General features: G+C 41.3%; 1 long non-coding RNA gene across 2 annotated transcripts in view; it reads right to left on the reverse strand.

Moving 5' to 3' along the window:
* LOC147021841 (uncharacterized) overlaps positions 1-22,353 on the reverse strand; it is an 81,575-nt gene that overhangs the window by 32,204 nt on the left and 27,018 nt on the right. The window contains exons 3-5 of one of the 2 annotated variants that reach the window (XR_015060962.1): positions 18,589-18,707; positions 4,693-5,246; positions 4,392-4,495 (exon numbers count right to left, since the gene is read on the reverse strand). This is a non-coding gene — a long non-coding RNA (uncharacterized LOC147021841). Of the gene's footprint in view, positions 1-4,391; positions 4,496-4,692; positions 5,585-18,588; positions 18,708-22,353 lie in introns of those variants that run through there. The other variant, XR_015060961.1, reaches the window with a different exon arrangement.

Genomic DNA, 22,353 nt, shown 5'->3' on the forward strand with positions numbered 1-22,353 from the left:
ACTGTGTGGGCATGACGGTCTATTTTTGAGGACAAAAAAAAACTTGAAAAATATTTTCCATAAAAGAGTAATTACATCTCTTCTATTGGCATTGTAGATGGTGACTTGCAAAAGTATGCCTCAAGGGCAGTGTACAGAAGAAATTTTTATAAAATGACAATAAATACAAGGCGCAGGGAGATGAAAGTTGCTGCAAATGATGTGCAACGTGCACAGAGTAAAACGAGTGTTCATTTAAATCTGTAGAATGTCTAATAAATAAAGAAGATAGAAGCACATCTGACGGTAGGTCGAGGTTTCAGACATTGGCAGGCTCACGAGGCTGTACCGTCGAAACAAAGCGTCCCAGAAGATAAAGAAAATAGGATCACATTTGTACATGTAGTGTTTTAAAATAATGCTTTTTCTTGCTATGAAACATCATATCTTTCAGTCTCCTTAAAATAACTCCAACCCATCATTTTTGATGGGCTTTTATACAAGTGTAGTATAGATTTCACTGACTTTTTACAACAATTTTAACCTGTGTTGAGATCAATTGAAATGACATTTGAAGATTAACTGTCATACTTTTGCCCTGCTGTGCGTGACTTTTTCATTTTGGCACAAAACAGATGTCTGGATGAAAACAACTTAACTTAGAACTGCATCCTGGTGAGCTGTCCAAAAGTGCATTTTTTCAGCCATTCATAACAAACACGCAATGAAGGAATGAAGAATGTAAATGTTTAAAATGAAACTTTTGGGACACGGAAAGATCTCGACAGGGCATTACCACGGACCATCACTCTAAATTGGCAGTGTCCAATGGTTACCTGGATTTACACAAGTTCTCATTCACACCATTGCTGAAAAGCACTGGTTCTGCATTTAATAGCCGCAAGAGTAACACAAAAGTGACCAATATGAAAGTTGTGCTTTGAAGCCAGAGGACACCATGAATGTAAGAATGCTGAAATATGCATCGCTCTTTGTTGACAAAGGGATGTAAATTTACTTGCCATACTAGTGTTAACTTTCCAAAAAAACCTTCCCAATTGGAAGAAACATTCTTTCAATTATGATGAACAAAATAGAAGACGATAACGAAGAAACGCAATGTTTTTGTCTTTAGAGAAGAACAGGGGAAATGCATAGGCATTAGAAGTTTAAGATATTCTCTATTATAATTATCGAACACATGCCATACATCATCATGTGTACACAAAGCAGTGGTTTAATCTAAACACACAATGTTATAAACGTTGTTGGTTGTTTCTCGAAATGAATAATGGTTGTACATCATAAAGAACTAGTGAGTTCATAAAACACCACACTGTGCAGTTTTGAGAAACGAAGACAGGGGCAGGGTCTGCGAATGGCAAATTTGATTGGTCGTGGTGATGTAAATGCCGTATTATTATGTTCAGGTACTGTTAAACGGAAGAGTTTTGAAAGTGATAAAAATGTGATTTCTGTTCTGAAGTGTTCAACTATATAACTCAATTGAAATAATAGAAAGGTTTTAAATGTTGTCGAAAAAACTCAAAATTCGGAAGTTTACCGGCATTGATGTAGTGTCTTTTACACCACCTTATTTAACAAGTAAAATTAGTTATTTGTGCCTGTGGTTTGTGTCCTTTATAACATCCTTAAAAAGCAGTAAGTTTCCTGTTTGGAATGATTTTCTATTTTGCTTGACTGCCAGGCAGGCAGACAGAGTAAAAAAAAAAAATTAAAAAAAAACTCTCTCCTCTGCGCACACGCCATCAGGACGAATTCAGAGCCAAAGTACTGTAAAACGGACGGCTTGTTTTCCGATTCCTGGCCCAATTTCTGTCCAAAATAAACATTCAATTGAAATTAAGTTGTTCCTCCATCATAAACTGACGTTTGTAGACAGACAGACAGACAGTGAACCATTTGCTTTACCCCACTTTTTGCTTCATGTGTGTGGAGTCATGATGGCTGATCACGTCATGTATGAACAATGGGGGTGTGAAATTTGTTTCTAGTTTTAGGAGCTGTCCGCCACAGCAACCACACTCTGAGATGAGCAAGTAATGTCTTGACACATAGTGTCAAGGAATATCTGAGAAGACCAGACCACTTACATCCCAGCAGTTTACACAATAATTTGTAATTTGCTCAGGGTGCCAGCGATAACTTGCCTGATCTTCATCGAAAGACATCGTGGAGTATTTTATGTCAACCACCTAATGCTGGCGAGCCTGAAAGAATACACCCACCAGAAGAATGGCGCATATAGAGATGTAGGTTCTTGTCTGCAGAGCACGAATCCAACAGTTTATAATCAGGTTGGAAATCAAACACAGACCAAAGTGCAACTCAGACGCAACTGCACAACAAAACAGGATTCACCAAACAAATAGCAGGTCAGGTAAGGTATGGGAGCATGTGCACTGCATCCACTTTCTGCCGGTGCTCCAGGTTCCTCCGTTTGGCCATCCCCCAGGCAGATGCCTGGCCCATCCCCATCTCCTTGAGATGCCGATCAACCTGCTGCAACCATGAGGCACGTGGTTGACCCATTGGCCTCCTTCACTCACGAGACTCCCTCGCTGAGATAATCTGGTGAGCAGGATCAACGTCAGGAAAACGAGCCACATGTCCATACAGCTGCAGCTGATGCTCATGGACCATGCAGGTAACAAATCTCATTCGAGTCTCTCTCAGCAACCGCTCATTGGACACAAAGTCTGGCCAGTGATAGCCAAGGATTCTCTGAAGAGACCTGGTACCAAAGGAGTTAAGTCTCTGTCTCAGATCCCTGGTCAGAGCCAAAGTCTCACATCCATAGAGCAGGACTGGAAGCATCAAGGACCTGAAGACTCAGACTTTCATCCTCCTGCACAGGTACTGACAGCGCCACACCCCATGATCCAGTGAATGCATGACTCCCCAGGCACAACCCAGAGGTCTGTTGACCTCTGGCTCACAGCCAGTAGAGACATGAATCATTTGGTACACAATGTCAAAATGTGTTTATTTAGCTGCACAACTTATGACTTTTAGTCTTCATTATGAGCTTGTGGTCTATTATAATCTAATACTTATCCCAATATGTATCTCTGGAGCAACATTAGGTTGTTGATTCTAGGGTCTCCACAAACTCCTTCCACCTCAAATATTTAATCCCTGCTGCATTTCCTTCCTCTCACTGCAATAGTCCAATGTACTGTATTTCACAACCTGCTGCTCCCTGCTGGCAATGCAAAAGACATGCTCGTATATGTTTTATTGGTAGAAGATTGTTGTAGTGTCGTTTCCAAAACATGGTTCTGGTCGCATCATTTGTTTGTGATTTATTTTTGAGGTTCAGAAGCAGTGGCCCAATAATTTAGGACAAACGTTTTGTCGGATGCCAATCACAACAGCCTTCCCTTTGAAAAGAAACCCTGGCATATTTCACATCCACCAGCAACCGTACCTGAACACGCAGAAAATGTGTCCCCATCTTGATGTGCCAGATGGTTCACCTGCCTTCATTTCAGGCATCGCTCTCATGCACCTTTTGTGCTTCATGCGGATGCTTAGTGCTGCTTTGGGCCAGAAGCCTTGAGACTGATCTTGCCACAGTACAAATTTTAGCACTCGGTCATCATTGGAAGAACTGTGGATGAGGTCAAAAGACAAAGTGATTTTCACCCATACACACTCGTGAGCTGAAATGCCCTCATTCAACAAGCCAACATCCTGAATCTGTTTCTTGCTTCCTCTGAGGCACGTAGAAGGATTGTGTTTATACCGCTGTCTGGCAAGTTTAACCAGCCAACTTTTAACCAGCCAACCAGTTTAACCCAAATCAACTGTAGAAACAAAAAGTAAAAAAAAAAAAGCCTGAAGGTTCCCATTAGCGGTCACAATTGAGCTCAGAGTTTGTGATAATGTCATGGTGATGTCAAGGTTGGAGAATTGACCTGTCGATCATATATTTCCCAACCACAAATTGTGGCTCTGGCTGTGCTATAGCAAAGCAGAAGACAATGCATTTGTTTGCATGGCAGGTGATGCTTGTTGTTAACAGTACTTGTCGGGACGAGACTTGCACTGTTGCAACAGGTTTGGGGTTAGCACATGAGATTCACAAGAGGGTTGCTCAGAACCGCCATTCGACCTCAGACCCTGAAGCCGACAAGCCACGGATAACTCCGTGGCCCGACAGGTTGCTGAGCAACCACAGGTGGAGGTTGAGGCAACCAAATCTAGCAGGGTTCTCACGCCCAGTTATCAAGTTACCTCACTGGTTACTTAGTGATCCCAACTGGGGAACCGTACTCTTGACTTCCCACCCTGTCCACTTATTATGTACAGCCGAGCAAAAAGTACATTTATATCTTGTCACATCCGAGTATTTGTTAATACGGAAATCCTCGGCGCCGAGAACTTACGGTCCAAGAGATGGTCCAAGTGGTCTTTTGAGGCACTGCATTCAATTTCACTTCACTTTTGCCATTCCCCCAGGTTGTCCAAATGAGACGAAATGACGGCAAACCTACATTGAAAGCAGATGGCTGGAACACGCTCTTACGTTTTAAAGGATTTATTTTTATCATGAAAATTACGGGGAAGAGGATTGACAAGACACTATAATAACGGATCAAACCAAGCAAGTCAAAAGGACACAAAAAGGAGAATGGGATATGCAAACTTATATGTAATGAGGAGAAATAAAGCTCAAATACTACTCACAAGGTGCCAACAGTTCGCACTCTCACAAACAACATTGATGCAGGTGGGACTTCCCTTTTCTCCATGATGTGCAGGTGAGTGCAGGACTCAATGACGTGTGCTTTAGATACCAGGAGGGAGACGAGAGGCAGTAACGATTCAGGGCCAGCAATGGGTCGGTCTTCCATTTGGCCACATGGTCCCCTTTGTCCTTTTTCCTCCAGGCCTTCCAAAACACAGGGTAGTCCCAGCTGAGGTCGATTCTCCATGCAGCTTCTCCTCCAAGCGAGATCTCAATCCTCCTTTCCACACAAGCCTCTCTTGGTGCTGTCCTGGTGGACTCTCATGCATGAGCCTCTCTTGCACACCGTTCTCTCCTGGTGGACTCCCTGGTCTCTACTCTCTCGTCTCGATTCTCCACTCCCATGCACACAAGTAGAACGAGTTCTCCTCTTCCTCCTGGGTGGCTCTCCAATCTCGACTCTCACACAGGACATTTTCTTGGTCTCCTTATTGTCCTCTCACGTGGACACCCCGGTCAGAACTCAGTTCTCTTCCTCCTGGGTGGTCTCTCTCTTGGGTCCCGTCCAAGGGGGTGGCACCAATAAAAAATGTCAGTACATTTTTTTCTTTCCAGCTTTACAGCCCACTGTAGCACCATGGCTAGCACACACTTGCCAGATAGATCGTAACACATGTGTCCCTTACCTAACCTCGCCTAAAACAAGAGATTTTTACACATACAAAATTAATCTCTACCCTGTCTATAAATTGCATATGCTGCCTCAAGCATCACATGAAACAAATGACTGACTCCAACAGATCCCTGGTACAAGGCAGTCCAACCTACTCAAAACACATGCACCGTACTACGCTTCCCACAATCTAGCTATGGATCCCTTCCCTTCCACGTAACAATATGTGTATGTGTATGTGTATGTGCATATATATATATATATATATATATATATATATATATATATATATATATATATATATATATATATATATATATATATATATATATATATATATATATATATCTCAGATGCACGCACCTCCTGACTGTTATGGTGAACATCACCACGGATTATGTCTCACATAATCTCACGTAACACAGCACAATCGGCAAAGAACAACTGCCCGTCTCCCACGCAGACGATTGTTCCCGCTAATGCAAAATATTCAACCAGAAGGCACGTGATGTGATTGGCGTGTAAATCAAAAACATGTGGAGTGTGGCAAGCACTCTCCCGATCTCCATTGGACATCGTCCTACACCAAAGCGTCGCCTCCAATCCGGAGGCCACGGTCTGACGACTCTGTCAAACAGACAAAGATTACATGGTCAACATCAGTTAAACATCAAATGAAGCCACCTATCCAGATTTTGGGCTTATTTGCCCTCATCAGGACGGAAAACCGATAAATATGTAACAAAATTTGACAAGAGTAAAATGAGAATGCAGTGAATACAAGGACAGATGCATTTCCATCAATAATAATCTGTGCACATATTTCCAAGTGTTTGTGCATTTGTTCCTTGCAAAATTGAAATTTTAAAAAGTATATTGGTCAGTCGATTTTGTTATTCTGTCTGTCTGTCTGTCTGTCTGTCTGTCTGTCTCTGTCTACCACCTACAGGTCACAATTTTAATCCAATCATCACAAAACTTCACCACCTGGTGGAGTTCGTCATTTGCAAGAAGACTTTTGTTTTTGAGGTCAAAAGGTCAACATAGGCCAAAGGACAACAACTTTGTCAAATTTCTAACATGCTCAATTTTCATCTGATTGACTTGAAATTTGAACAATTTGAACAGTTCCTTGAAAGGTTGACGGTATTGTCGTGTCAATGCCGATTAAGACCGAGCTGAACGGATGGACTGAACTGGTTGTAATTCCCTTGGACACATCAATTAATGAACAGGACTGAATTGATGACAAACAGGCGATTAGGAAAGACAAAGCAGCAACAGGGAGAAGGTAGGAACAGGGAGAAGGCAGGAAGGGGAGAAGGCAGGCAGGACATGAGCAGGCAGGCAGGATGATGAAGCATATGAGCAGAGCAACCATTTTTCATCAACGATCTCCATCTCTCTCCTTGCTTTGCACCCAAATCAACTCTCCTGTCTCTTGTGAGAACCAGATCCCAAAACTCTCTCTTCACTTAGGCCTCACCTCGGTGCCTCACCCAGAGAGACATCACAGGCTGTCGTATGTCCGAGTCTTTACCTTAAACCCAAAGTAATTATGACTAAGCACCATCCCCCATACAGTGCGCATTCAAACAAGGCAGTCCTTAAGCGAACGTTTCCCTCCTAAATTACATAGAGATTGGCGAACCACTCATTCATGGACCACACTCTATACATTTACATCTGTTCTCAGGTAATATCTACCCCTCCCCACCCCCACCCCCTACAAACGTAACAGTGTCATTCCATATCACCGGTTTTATTCCCTTTGTTTTGTGATTCAGTGATGGAGACTTCAGAGTTGATAATTAATTTTGTGTTCAGCTATCATGTTCATTGTCATCTTCCTTAGTGCAAATAACCCAAACACCAAGAGTATGGTATCACCATTGTCTTGAACTGTAAGAATTCTCTGACTAATGTGGTGCATCAGTACCCTTAAACGAGGATGGATAATCAACACCATTCGTGGTAAAAGTGTCTCACAAACTTCTACTAGTGGGGTTCAAAAAGTGGTACGAATGAGATACAAAAACCCAGGGAAGGCTGTCATGCCTGTAAAGTCGTTAAGAGCTTCTGTTGTAACCACATAAGCTACTGGGTGACAGTTGTTCTGCTGTATGTTCAAGTGGTAGGTTGCCCACGTATTGTCGGTGCAGAGCAGATTTAATTGTTGTCCTTATCAAGGGAGGTGCAAAGTGCCCCTCCCTAAATACGGTACAGTTTCTCGGTATGCAAATTTAACACAGGGACTGAAAATTCGTTTCATGGCTTCCACTGAACAAAATCGACTGCAAATTTCAGAAGTTAATCCTTTGTACGTCGAGGTAATATATTCCAAATTTCAGCAACATCCATTTCCGTGTTCTTGACTTTTTAACGAAAACCCTCAAAATTCACGTTGGCGTCTGTCGGTCTGTCGATCCGTCCGCCCAAAATGTGTTGGCGCTCATATCTCAAAGGCTATACATGGAAACGAGCTGAAACTTGGAATATGCATCAGACAATATGTATAATAATTAATGGCTTTGGAAGCAAATTTCACCTAAGTGCTATAGTTTTTGCACATATTCAACTATTCAAACATCATTCACAAATGTCAGAAACATCATGCAATTCTGCTTGGTTTCCACCAGAGTCTGCTGGACTATCTGCCATTTAAGGATATGCATTAGTTGATCAATTTATTTGTGCATTAAATAAATTGCTAACAATTGTATGTACTCATTACCCTCTGCTCACTCAGTGAAAGGAAGGGTTAAGTGATCGATAGCATACATGCGTACGTCGCACGTCGTACGTGTCTGCATTTTGTTAAGATGGAAAACCATTCAGTGGAGGAAATTGAAACTTTACCACATATTACATGACCATGTGATATAGCGGTCACTCTTTTGATGTTAACATAGGCCACATTTATGAAATCCTCAATTTTCATCTGATTGACTTGAAATTTGAACAGGATTTGCATATCAGGTCACTGAATTCAACCAGGTAATTATTTTTTGAGGTCAACATAGGTTAAAAGATCAGCATCAGCTGCATTTCTGAAATCCACAATCTTCATATGATTGACATGAAATTTGAACGGGATTTTCATATCATGTCACTGAATTCAAGCACCAATTACTTTTGAGGTCAACATGAGACAAAAAGGTCAACATAGGCCACATTTATGAAAGCCTCAATTTTCGTCTGATTGATTTGAAATGTGAAGAGGATTTACATATTTTGTCAATGAATTCAACTACCAATTATTTTTGAGGTTAAAGAGCAGGTTTTGGGTCGCTGATGACTTCGCGTGATTTTAAGGTTGTAAGCACATTAATAAACGTGGGGTATTTATTTTCTTACATTTGAAACTCAAAATATGCTAAAATTAACTTTGAAGTCAAAACTTTTCTCGGTGATCGAAAAACAGACCGGAAGTTACCGAAGATGCTATGACGTCACGTTCTCCGAAAACTTTGTGAACATTCGGAAACAGCATGTAAACAATGGCGAGATGCGAATCAGAGAGTGATTTCAGCAGCGAGGAAATTGAGTGTGTTCATTCCGATATTGCCGAGGACGAGTCGGAAGATGATGGGAATTTATACAATGGAGTTTCTGGCCCTGAGCCATATAAATTTGAGCCACTTGGAAGTACCAGAAAACAGCCTATTTCATGTACAAGTGGCAGGACTGACTGTCCGGCAGTTCACACTGACAGACTCCACCAGACAGATTGGTTTGTAGATTTTCATGTTCTTGTTCGATGCATAAAATAATGTAAAGTTTGATTCGTCTGTGACTTGATATAATAATTTTTTAAACCGATAGTAGCCTGGTGTTGGCTCAGTGGTTAAGGTGGTGGCTTGGGATCCTCGGGTCCTGAGTTCAAGCCCCGTCAGCCGCTGAATTAGTACACCAGGGGGTTGACTCAGCCTGTCATCCTTCCGAGGTCGGCGAAATGAGTACCAGTTCCAGTGTGTTTACTGGTAGAGGGAAACTGCATCAGCGACACAGTTGCGCTTCAAGAAATGATAGCTACCCCGGCAGCTGAGCTGCCATACGACCACCACCAACCCTCCAGTCACTCAAGAGTCAGAAATAGAATGAATCAATAATGGACCTAAATAAAATGGACCCTTGGTGGTGAAATCTTTCTGACAGCTGAGCTTGACCCCAGCGAAAGTGATGATGGTGTGGCCGATGTGGAAGAGATTCTCAGCTGCGTTCCCCATTACGGGTTACAACGTACGGACTTCCGGATAGTGATGACTGACTCTATTCTAATAATTTCTCGATTTCTTATGTGCATTTATAGATAAACACAATGCCCCAATGCTTGAGAAGTGACACAGTGTGAGAAGATGAAGCAGGAGCCAGCTGAGGAGGAGAAGGCTGAATGGTGGGCACATCGTCACGCTTGTTTTGAAACCGAGCTCACTCATTGCGTTGCCTTCGTAATCCTCGGCTGTGAAATGGTCGCCACAAATGACAAGTCGATCGAAAGGGTCCTCTTTACCCGTTTTCTTTGGGGGAAAATTCGCCCGTTTTGTTTGTACAAATCTTATCCACTGCCGGCGAATGTTTGATTCCTTCGGGAATCAGTGGGAGCGATTACCCGTTTTCCAGCCATTTTCGCAAAACATGACGACACACGTACGAGGCATGATGTACAAATATCCAAATAACTTTGTTCTACAATAATTCAAAATAAAAAAGGATAATATAGACAGTTGCAAGCTCAAAATAAGCCAAAGAACGGCCCGCTGAACTGGACACTTATTCAATGAGTGAGTGAGCGCAGCTTTCTTTTGGAGAACGAGACGTCACCATCCATATATGGGCACACGGCTGTTTTTTTCAACGGCCTCGAGAAATAACAACTTTGGAGTTAAATTTCATCAATGTTCCCAATAGTTAGGCAACCACAATAGTTTGCATCGAACTATTTAATGCACATATAATCATATTGATAAATTTTCAGAACATGTTTGGCGACCCACAACCTGTTCTTTAACATTGGCTGAATTTCTAAAACTGTCAATTTTCATCCGATTGACTTGAAATTTGAACAAGATTTGCATATCAGGTCACGGAATTCAACCAACTATTTGTGAGGTCAACATAGGCCAAAAGGTCAACATCTACCGAATTTCTAAGTTGTCTATTTTCATCCGATTGACTTGAAATTTGAACAGGATTTTGAAATCAGTTCACTGAATTCAACCACCAATTATTTTTGAGGTCAACATAGGCCAAAAGGTCAACGACGACCTGATATGCAAATTAAAAAAAAAACTTTATGTACTGAATCTAGAAAACTTCATATAAAGGGGTGCTCTTCTTTTTGTTAAAACCCATCAGTATGTGAAGTTTTTTTGTCTACCTTGAAAACGACAACATAAGATAATGTGCATGTGTGTGGTTAAGTTTTAAAACTTGGTGCCCCTTTATATGAACTTTTCTAGAGCATTATTTGGTTCCACCTCAGAACACAGGGGTAGTACAGCATGCACACGAGATGTTTTTGAATGTACCTTATTTTCTATCTTCTGTAATTTTCCACAATCCATGGAATGTCCCTTCTTTTCTATTGTTTGGCATTTTCCACAATCAATGGAATGTCCGTTCTTTTCTTTTCCACATGGCACATTCCAAATAAAGGGACCTTTTCTACGCCCCTGGCATTTTTCTCAAGATAGTATTATGATTAGAGATGGATGCAGGATCGGAAAGCAAACCTGTAGTTTAGTAGTACTGTCAAACCCTGCTATTCGCGGGGGATAGGTTCCTGAAAAATGCTGTGAATGTTGGGGTCTACTCATGATCTGTATATATATATATATATATATATATATATATATATATATATATATATATATATATATATATATATATATATATATATATATATATATATATATATATATATATATATATATATATATATATATATTGAACTTTTTGTTTGTTCGTTTGTCTGCATGTGATAATCTCCTGAACGGTGAAGGATAGGAGGAAACCTCTGAAACAAAAAATGTCGGGACGGGCCCGGGAAGGTTATAGGCGAGGTGGTGAGCCCCTCGGCCGGGGGGGGGGGTATTAGATGGTAGTTTATATTTAATGGGATTTTACGGCCGCAGCCACTCTTGAAATTAATTACGATGGTCGCGGCCGTAAAATCCTATTAAATATAAACTAAATCCCATAAATCCCCCTAAATCACCGTAAAATCCCATTAAATATAAATTGTCGTCTAAAATCGCCCCCCCCCCGGAGGAGGGGCCTCGCCACCTAGCATTGCCGGGCCCCGTCCCAACATTTTTTGTTTCCCCCTCACCAACCCCCTTCGGCTTTGACTGCCGTGGCCCAATAGGAAACTGATACTGGGCTCGCGTCAGACCTATATACAGAAGATTAAATTCATTCAAAAAGAATCTGGGCAATGCCCGGTGCAATCAGCTAGTGTGTGTGTGTGTGTGTGTGTGTGTGTGTGTGTGTGTGTGTGTGTGTGTGTGTGTGTGTGTGTGTGTGTGTGTGTGTGTGTGTGTGTTTATATAGAATAACAAATATTATTATTTATTTATTTTTACATGGTCTCAGCTCGTGGAAGAGCGATTACACAGAGCAAATCAGGACACAGCATAACAAAGGTAACAGCAGGAGAAAGGGGAAACACAACAGCAGGGTGTAGGGAGAAAGTAGACAGAGATGGACAAACAAGGGATGCAGGAAACGACGAGTGGTAAGGGATAATGCAAAGGGTGGACAATATGGAAACATCAGCAAAATTGTGTTTGACCAGTTTGTGATTTTGTCAAGGTCTGAGGAGAGGGAAAAGGCTGCTCCTGTCTGTCGGAAGGAGGAGCGATGTCACAACAGAGAGTGGAGTCATCAGCAAAGAGATAAAGAGGATTTTCCAGAGATACAATGAGATCATTGATGAAGATTAGGAATAATATGGGGCCTAGAACACTGCTTTGGGGTACTCCAGTCTCGACAGGGAGAGTAGAAGAAATGGTTTCGTTGAGAGCCACAGTTTGGGTACGAGAGGGGAGGAAGTCAGTAATCCAAGAGTGGAGTTGGCCATGGATTCCATAGGCAGATAGTTTGGGGAGCAAGGCAAGATGCCAGAATGTATCAAAAGCTCAAGATATGTCCAGAGAGACGGCCCTGATCTCATGTATGATATTGAGAGCCTCCATCATTGTTGGGAGAGCAGAAGCAGCATGTTCAAGGTAGAGTGACCAGGTCTGAATTGATGATCTGAGATGAGGCTGCTGGAGAAAAGGAATGATTTTATGTCAACTGCAATGATATATTCAATGACCATGCTGATTATTATAAGTACAGTAAGCTAATTGGGCTGTAGTTAAGGGGATCCATTTTTGCACTTTTTATGTAATGTTGTGATGTTGGCTGATTTCCAATTTCCCAGATGGATATGAGACAAATCCTGAGGTGTAAAAAAAAAGAAAAAGAAGACAAGTCTGGAGACGGCGATGGTTCACAAGCAATGTACACGGTTTACATTTTTTATTTTTTGACCTTCGAGGGGACGCCACGGGCAAACTGGCGGGAATCGGGAAAAATGTAAATGATGAAAGTTGTAGTACTCGAAGAGCACTACTTGCATACCAACTTTCATTCGAAACAGTTGAAAACCCTAGGAGCTCGATGCCTAATTTATTGAATTTTGACATTTTCTAAGTTTGTGACCTTGTGACCTTGACCTTGGGACAAAAATGAAAAATCGAGCTCTGTGGGGCAATGAAGGTAAAATTGGGCTAACAAAATACTGAAACCCCTGCCAGATTTGACAAACCCCCTCGGAAAAGATGTAACTTGAAACCGGCTACCCCCTAAAAACACATGTTTTTTGGGCGTGGCTCCGCCCATAATGGGCGCAGCCTCCCATTCTACGGAAAACACAACTAGATCATGATACAAACCTCGCACCCTAATTTTATCAAGATCGGATCAAAACCCACGGAGCTATGCTCGGGAGAGACACACACCCATAACGAATATAGTGACCACTTACTGACTCGTGAACCAACAAAAACGCGAATACACGAATGTTGAAGGTGGTCACACTTTATGACCCGAGAATATGCGGGGTCCGCGAATAGCGAGCGAATCCACGCATAGTGGGGTCCAACATTACTTTGGCTATGAATTTATCCCGATCGCGCATGTGCAGAAAGGAGCAAGATTACAAAAAAAAATTAGTCTATCTGCCTGTCTGAAATGATTTTCACTTCTGTTTGACTGCCAAACAGGAATCTTACTGCTTTTAAGGACGTCATAAAGGACACAAACAACAGGTACAAATAACTAATATAACGTGTTAAATAAGATGGTGTATCAACAGTGGTAAACTTCTGGAATGGCAGAACACTGCACTACGAACTTCTGGAACACTGCATCAACAGCGGTAAACTTATTGAGCTTTTTTTTCTACACCCTGTAAGGTCTTTATTTCATTTTAATTATACTAGCAGAGTACCCGCCCCACAAGGCGACGTTGTTGCAAGCATGCAACATGTTCTTCTGATACATACCTTTATTTGGGTGGTGAATAGGCAGCTGACAACTGCCTCAATTGCTCCCCCCCCCACCCCCCACAAAAAACCCAGGTTACGTGCATGAATCAAAAACATACCTGCTGCCTATAATTCAAAACAGCTCACTGTACTGGAAAACGTGACGACAGGAATACAGGACTGGAAATGGTGATGACATGTAATACCCTCCCCCACCTGGAAGTGGCGCTACATGATACACCTTTACATTAAGCATTTTCATCCCCCCCCCACTTTTTCCACTCCCAAGACCATCAGCAAAGAAAAAACATGCCTATGTACTAATTGGGGTCCTGCTGATCTGAAGTAGCAAGTTTGAATGTAATTGGGCCAGAACTGGAGGAGGACTAATGCAACAAACAAACACCGGTCCATGAATTATTGGAAGGATACTTGAACACTGTAGAACACAAATCCCCTTTTTGGCAGTTTCAAAACACTTCCATTTAGCAGTACTTGGACAAAATATTACAGCATTTTACATCATCATGACCAATCAAATTTTCCGCTCTTTTGTTTTTGAGTTACAGTACAATCGCCTGGTAGCTTAGACATATTATGATGTACAAGCGAACCTGGTAGCTTAAAGAAAACGAATCTCAATATTGTGTAATAGTAGAAAGGTAATAATATCAGACATAATACAACAATGGACAAAAGCATTTACATTGTTCTTACAGGAAAACTCATGTCATGTTAGACATCCCTTTGACTTCTTTAGAAGCTCAATGAAAGACTTCATCTGAATATTATCCCTTGTCCTTCGCCATCTTGTCATTTTCATCATTAACCCGACGTAACGCAACCCTCTTTTTATTTAATTCTATTTATTTTAATGTTATTTTGCAGGTTATTTAATTTTGCCATCTTAATTGCAGGTTACTGTTTCCTTCCCTCCCCACTCTCCTCTTTTTCCATCATTCGTTCCCTCGCTTGTATTGTGCCCAAATGTGGCCCCCACTGACTAAGTCATCCTTTTACCCTCCGTCACCTCACTCTTCCATAAGCCTTGATTTTGCATGAAGATAAAAGAAAATATGAAAAAGATTCATGTCACAATGCAATACCTTTGTTTGTTCAATTATAGTTGAATTATAGTTCAAGATCGACAATGTTGAGACTTGAGAGTTGATTGAACAACTTACCCGTACAATCTTGAGAAAAAGGACATGTGAAGCATCTTTTAAACTCTTGCTTTGTGTTTCCAAGCACGATCTATATTTCCTTCGAGCCTTTCATCTGAATCTCTGTATTCTCCCTCCAGAGAGCAGGAGTGGAAAATTTGTTTGGTCAAGATGGCGTAAAATGGTATGTTTTGTTTAACGACTGAAAAACTGGGCGTTTTTTTGAAGACAAGAAGGCGATTTGTGTTCTAGTGTTCCAGTATATAATTCATTTGAAATAAAATAAAAGCTTTCCAGGCTGTAGGAAGAAATAATAATAATTATAATAAAAAAACAAAAAAACTTTTTCAGAAGTTTACCGCCATTGATACACCATTTTTTAACACTACCTCTTTAACACAGTAAATTACTTCTTCGTGCCTGTTGTTTGTGCCCTTTATAACATCCATAAAAACAACACGTTTCCTGTTTGGAATGATTTTCATTTTTGTTTGACTGCCAGACAAGACGATTGAGATGACATTCCGTACAATTTGCCAAATTCAGAGCCAAAGTACCGCTAAACTGTAGGTTTGTGTTCCGATTCGTGTTCTCGTGTTCAAAATATAAAGTCCAATTTAAATTAAGTACTTCCTTGATAATCGACTAACATCTGTAGACAGAGAGACAGACGTACAGACAGACAAAGTGAAACAATTTCTGAACCCCGCTTTTCATTTCGCGCGTGCGGGGTATTAATTTAATGTTTCCAGGAAGCTAGCGGAGGAGAAAAAGGCAGCTCGATAGTTTCGCATGGCGTGCACATGACCCACAAGAAAACGGTGTGGGGGCAAATCGTGGGAGAGCACCAGGAAACGAGCAAGGGCCTAAGCTGACAGCACGTCCGAGTTCAGACACGCCGCAGGCCGTACGTGGTGTCGCATTAATCTGCTTTGCACAGGAAACCACTCAGCAGTGCACGGCTCCAATGAATGGTACATTTCAAGGTTTGGATTCGCACTGCAATCTACTATCTATGACGTTACACCACTTTGTTTTCATTGGACGGTTCCATTGAAATTGCTCATGGACGTTCGATGCCAGCAACCATAAAGATGTGGTTTTGGAACAAACACCATTTTATGGGTGCAGTCAAAAAAAAAAGAACACCACGCATTTATTTATCATTATTACAGCATGAACTCCAGATTCAGGTTTACGTCACGAGTCTTGAAACTGATTTAATCTTGTTGACATGAATGTTATCCAAAGAACATTTGATTGTAAAAGGGAAAGAGCTTCAGAGGTCGAATTAACTCAACGATGGTAACCCTTGAAACAATTATTTCACTTCATTATGACGAATGGCCGTGTTATTGAGGCTAAATGCATCTTCATTCAAAATACTGTACCCTGACATTTCATTGGCTTTTGCTGTTGAAGAATCTGTGAAAATATTGTTTTGCGCATCTTATTGGGTTTTTTCTTTTCTTTCTGATAATCCACACATGGAATTCATCTTCTCAAGCTGCAGATGTGAAAGCAAAATGAATCACTTCCCATTCCGAAAAATTAATGTGTTTGCAATAAGTTTGAAAACTCAGTGGCATTGTGCTTCGAGCGTATGCTCCGATTATGGTCGATCGACGGTTCAATTCTGACCAAAGACCTTACAAACCACCATGCTGCTTCCTCGCTTGACATTCAACATTTCAAGGATAGAGTACGGAAAAACCCCAGGGTAACAGGATGACCTAGAGGTACACACATTCGCCTCGAAGCTTTTGAGCCTGGGTTCGAATCTCGACTCAGCTATAAACTGTCATTTCGGTGTTCCACAGGCAAGGTGAATCATCAACGTCTGTGCAGTCCCTCTGATGGACGATAAAACTGGCGACCCATCTGCCGGCAATAGTTGGTGGACGTTGAAGATCTTATGGTGTCATTTGCAAAGAGGAGGTGAGCTACCGCCGGCACAATGGCCAAATGACAAATTCCTGCGCGAACCTTAGTGAAACGTCAGGCATGGTCAGCTGATTTGTGACAAACTTGGGTCAAGCTTCCACTAGTCAACCACACAAGAACATGGGAATAATTGTGGCCATTAAAGAAGTGGTACGGCCAAACCCCAATGGGTTGGCGTCATATAGATGGGAGGGCAGAAGAGATTTCTTTTTAAAATGCCCTATTGACTGCAGAGAGAAAAGCAATGCCAGTACTCATAGTGCTCTGGGAAGTTGCATCACTTCTGCCAAGGTCACTGGGTGTGTTTGACGTCAAGTCCAGTGTCGTCATCTGCATGCATGTGCTTGAATCATGTCACAGCTCCTCGATGGGTGTTAGACCCTGTAGGGAAATAAAAAGGCTTTTGGTGGAGAATTTATTTGTGTCTAGTAGTCTCATCTGTCACCAAGATCACCATCATCATCGATGTACAGAGAATCGTTGTTAGTCTCACCCTAAGGGGATGTGAGATTATTGTAATGCCCGTGTGTGTGTGTGTGTGTGTGTGTGTGTGTGTGTGTGTGTGTGTGTGTGTGTGTGTGTGTGTGTGTGTGTGTGTGTGTGTGTGTGTGTGTGTGTGTGTGTGTGTGTGTGTGTGTGTGTGTGTGTGTTAGTCTGCATACTTTAGCTTGAAAAATGTTTTTCTCTGCAACCGCTTGTCCAATCAATGCAAAACTTTAACCATACTTGGGACTCCCGAGAATTATTCATTGCTAACTCTGACATCATATGTGACATGGTATGGCAGCCATATTGGATTAAAGGAAAACATTTGGGCATCATTTTCTCCAAAACCACTCAACTTAAAAATTGAAACTTGGCATGTTATCACCACCCCCCATGAGGTATATAGGGTGATAATGATGACATCATCAGTGAAGTGCTATGATAGCCATAATTGGTTGAATTGAAATCTTTATCCGACAAAAATCTGAAACTTCATATGTCTGACCGATGACCCGATATGAGTAAAGAATTAAATTTATGATGTTCATAACCCATATGCATGGTGTTGGCTTAATGGTTAGGGTGGCAGGCTTGGGATCCTAAGCTACTGAGTTCAAATCCTGCTCAGCCATTGAATTAATACCAGGTGGGGTTTACTCAGCCTGTCATCCTTCTGAGGTTGGCAAAATGAGCACCAGCTTGCTGGGATGATTGAGCCATTTGACTGTCCTGTGTTGGAGTGGTGACCCGTCCAGGATTGTGCCCAATGGCCCAGGAGACTGCTTTGGCAGCACCACTCTGTACAGAGTATGATCCCAATGGATGGATAACCCATGCCAAGAAACTGTGTGATATAATAGGGTGCATGGATGATTTGGGTATAGGGGCTATAATAGTGGTATGTTCAGTTAACGATGGTATTTTTGTTCAGAATAAACGCGTGAGGTGAGATTATGCACTCAAGGAGTGCCGTTCTAATTGCTGAAGCAGTCTCTTGACATGGGTTATGCTGGATGATTTGCCCTTGCCATCCCAGCAGCCAGTCAAGGAAGATTATGTAATTTGTTTAGGGTGCCGGGGATAATTCACCTGCTCTTCATGAAAGACACGGAGGGATCTTTAATGTCCACCAACGGCCCCGCTGGTGGCATATGGGTCCTCCAGCTTACTGCCCATCTGAGGGATGACGGACACATTGATGCCTCACCCTGTGAAACACCAGAATGACGGTTAATAGCCAGGTCGAGATTGGAACTCAAGCTAGACAGCAAAAAGGCGAATACTCCTAATAAGTGCAGTATGGCTAAAACAAGTCGATATCAGTAACACAAAAGAGAAGGTAATTGCATGAAATCTTGGAATACATACACCCAATTATCACGCATCCAATTATAATACCGATGTGCGTTTGCAAACATGCCAAAGAAAGCCATATATAGGGGGCAGAAGCAGGGGAGAAGGGGGACGAGGAGGGAATTTTGAGTTCCTCTGCAAATGGTCTTGTCAAGCAGTAATTGCAGCAGTGATTGTTTATTATTACCATACTGAACAATGAAACATTCCATTTCAAAATCGAACGCTCTTTAAAAGATCTGCTGAGTAATAAGCAACTAAAGAGCAGTTTAAAGTCGCCATGCAATAGTGTTGAAGGAGATGGAAACTAACACTTGATTTAGTTCAACGATCCTGGAGTAAATTTGCCAAATTACTTAACATGAGGAATTACTGAACTAGCACATTCATTAAACCAATTAAGTGTCTCACGTTGGACTAACTACACCAGGTTTGGACTAAAATAGGCCATCATTAGAATCCGTGATCTGACATTTAAAAAGTCAAATCGCTGTTCAGTAATGAACTTACCTGGGTCGTTGAGAAGGTCGTGCGAACAAGATACTCATGATGGTACCACGACGTGCTGACCAATCAGTCGTAAGTCGACTTGGGCGTAAGTCGAACAACGTATATTTTCATTCAAAAATAATAATGATAATAAACTTTATTTTTTTTGGAGCCACTTTAAGTGGTCGTAAAGTGGTCGTAAAGTCGAACAGTCACATGTCGCATAGGTCGTAAGTCGACGACAACCTGTATATATATATATATATATATATATATATATATATATATATATATATATATATATATATATATATATATATATATATATATATATATTGTTACTCATTATACAGGTGTAAATACTTTTTTAAGACTTCGTCCTTTAACTTACCTCCTTCGATATCACGACATGTACTTACTGATCATCCGGAGTATGTTTGAAATTTCCTTTCATATTAGGCCACCGGGTTGACATGTCTCATGGGTTTGAATCCCGACCGAGCTATAAACCGTCATCCAGGCATTTCACAGATTGGGTGATTCATCAATGTGTGTCACACACAAACAGTGTGTGTGTGCCGTCTCTCGGTTGGAGGTTAAACTGGAGTCCCGTCGGCCGGAATTAGTTGGTGGACGTTAAAGATCCCATGGTGTCCTTTGCGAAGAGTAAGCAAGCTATTGCCGGGCACCATGGCTGCCCTCTTAGTCAAATTTGAGACGTTAGACAAGTTCCTGAAAGTTTTTCAAGATATTAGCAGGATCCTGAAAGTTTTTCAAGGTCGTGGCAAATTCGTGAAAGTTTTTGAAAATCGTGGCAAGTTCATGAAAGTTTTTCAACATCGTGGCAAGTTCGTGAAAGTTTTTCAACATCGTGGCAAGTGAAAGTTTTTCAAGATCGTGGCAAGTTCGTGAAAGTTTTTCAACATCGTGGCAAGTTCGCGAAAGTTTTTCAAGATCGTGGCAAGTTCGTGAAAGTTTTTCAACATCGTGGCAAGTTCGTGAAAGTTTTTCAACATCGTGGCAAGTTGTAAAAGTTTTGCAAGATAGTGGCAAGTTCGTGAAAGTTTTTCAACATCGTGGCAAGTTCGTGAAAGTTTTTCAACATCGTGGCAAGTTCGTGAAAGTTTTTCAACATCGTGGCAAGTTCGTGAAAGTTTTTCAACATCGTGGCAAGTTCGTGAAAGTTTTTCAACATCGTGGCAAGTTCGTGAAAGTTTTTCAACATCGTGGCAAGTTCGTGAAAGTTTTTCAAGAGCGTGGCAAGTTCGTGAAAGTTTTTCAAGACCAAGGCAGTTCTTGAAAGTTTTTCAAGAGCGTGTCAAGTTCATGAAAGTTTTTCAACATCGTGGCAAGTTCGTGAAAGTTTTTCAAGATCGTGGCAAGTTCGTGAAAGTTTTTCCAAGATCGTGGCAAGTTCGTGAAAGTTTTTCAAGATCGTGGAAAGTTCGTGAAAGTTTTTCAAGATCGTGGCAAGTTCGGGAAAGTTTTTCAAGATCGTGGCAAGTTCCTGAAAGTTTTTCAAGAGTGTGGCAAGTTCTGAAAGTTTTTCAAGATCGTGGAAAGTTCGAGAAAGTTTTTCAAGATTGTGGAAAGTTCGTGAAAGTTTTTCAACATCGTGGCAAGTTCATGAAAGTTTTTCAAGACCGAGGCAAGTTCGTGAAAGTTTTTCAAGATCGTGGCAAGTTCGTGAAAGTTTTACAACATCGTGGCAAGTTTGTGAAAGGTTTTCAAGATCGTGGCAAGTTCTTGAAAGGTTTTCAAGATCGTGGCAAGTTCTTGAAAGTTTTTCAACGTCGTGGAAAGTTCGTGAAAGTTTTTCAAGATCGTGGCAAGTTTGTGAAAGTTTTTCAAGATCGAGGAAAGTTCGTGAAAGTTTTTCAAGATCGTGGCAAGTTCTTGAAAGTTTTTCAACGTCGTGGAAAGTTCGTGAAAGTTTTTCAAGATCGTGGCAAGTTCGTGAAAGTTTTTCAAGATAGAGGAAAGTTCGTGAAAGTTTTTCAAGATCGTGGCAAGTTTGTGAAAGTTTTTCAAGATCGTGGAAAGTTCGTGAAAAGTTTTTCAACATTGTGGCAAGTTCCTGAAAGTTTTTCAACATCGTGGCAAGTTCCTGAAAGTTTTTCAAGATGGGGCAAGTTCGTGAAAGTTTTTCAAGATCGTGGCAAGTTTGTGAAAGTTTTTCAACATCGTGGCAAGTTGGTGAAAGTTCTTCAAGATCGTGGCAAGTTCGTGAACGTTTTTCAAGATCGTGGCAAGTTCGTGAAAGTTGTTCAAGATCGTGGCAAGTTCGTGAAAGTTTTTCAACATCGTGGCAAGTTTGTGAAAGTTTTTCAACATCGTGGCAAGTTCGTGAAAGATTTTCAACATCGTGGCAAGTTCGGGAAAGTTTTTCAAGATCGTGGCAAGTTCCTGAGTTTTTCAAACTAGTGGCAAGTTCTTGAAAGTTTTTCAAGATCGTGGCAAGTTCGTGAAAGTTTTTCAAGATAGTAGCAAGTTCGTGAAAGTTTTTCAAGATCGTGGCAAGTTCCTGAAAGTTTTTCAAGTTCGGGAAATTTTTTCAAGATCATGGCAAGTTCATGAAAGTTTTTCAAGATCGTGGCAAGTTCGTGAAAGTTTTTCAACATCGTGGCAAGTTCGTGAATATTTTTCAACATCGTGGCAAGTTCGTGAAAGTTTTTCAACATCGTGGAAAGTTCGTGAAAGATTCTCAAGATCATGGCAAGTTCGTGAAAGTTTTTCAAGATCGTGGAAAGTTCGTGAATGTTTTTCAAGATCGTGGCAAGTTCGTGAAAGACTTGAGCCAAAACTTTCCCCAGCCAACGCCACAAGAAGGTGGGAATAATTTTTGTGGCCGTAAAAGAAGAATCTTAGGCCACGGACTTAATGATCATCTGTCGGTATGTTACAAACTGCAAGACGAACCGATTCGCAGTATTGTCCGACAATGCAGACAAACCGAAATCGATGTCTCTGTTTAAGAATCAAAGGTTTAATCCACAAATGGGATCAAACATG

Source organism: Eptatretus burgeri, chromosome 8 (genome assembly GCF_056783735.1).
Source record: "Eptatretus burgeri isolate ZD-2024b chromosome 8, Ebu_testis_v1, whole genome shotgun sequence".
Classification (NCBI taxonomy): domain Eukaryota; kingdom Metazoa; phylum Chordata; class Myxini; order Myxiniformes; family Myxinidae; genus Eptatretus; species Eptatretus burgeri.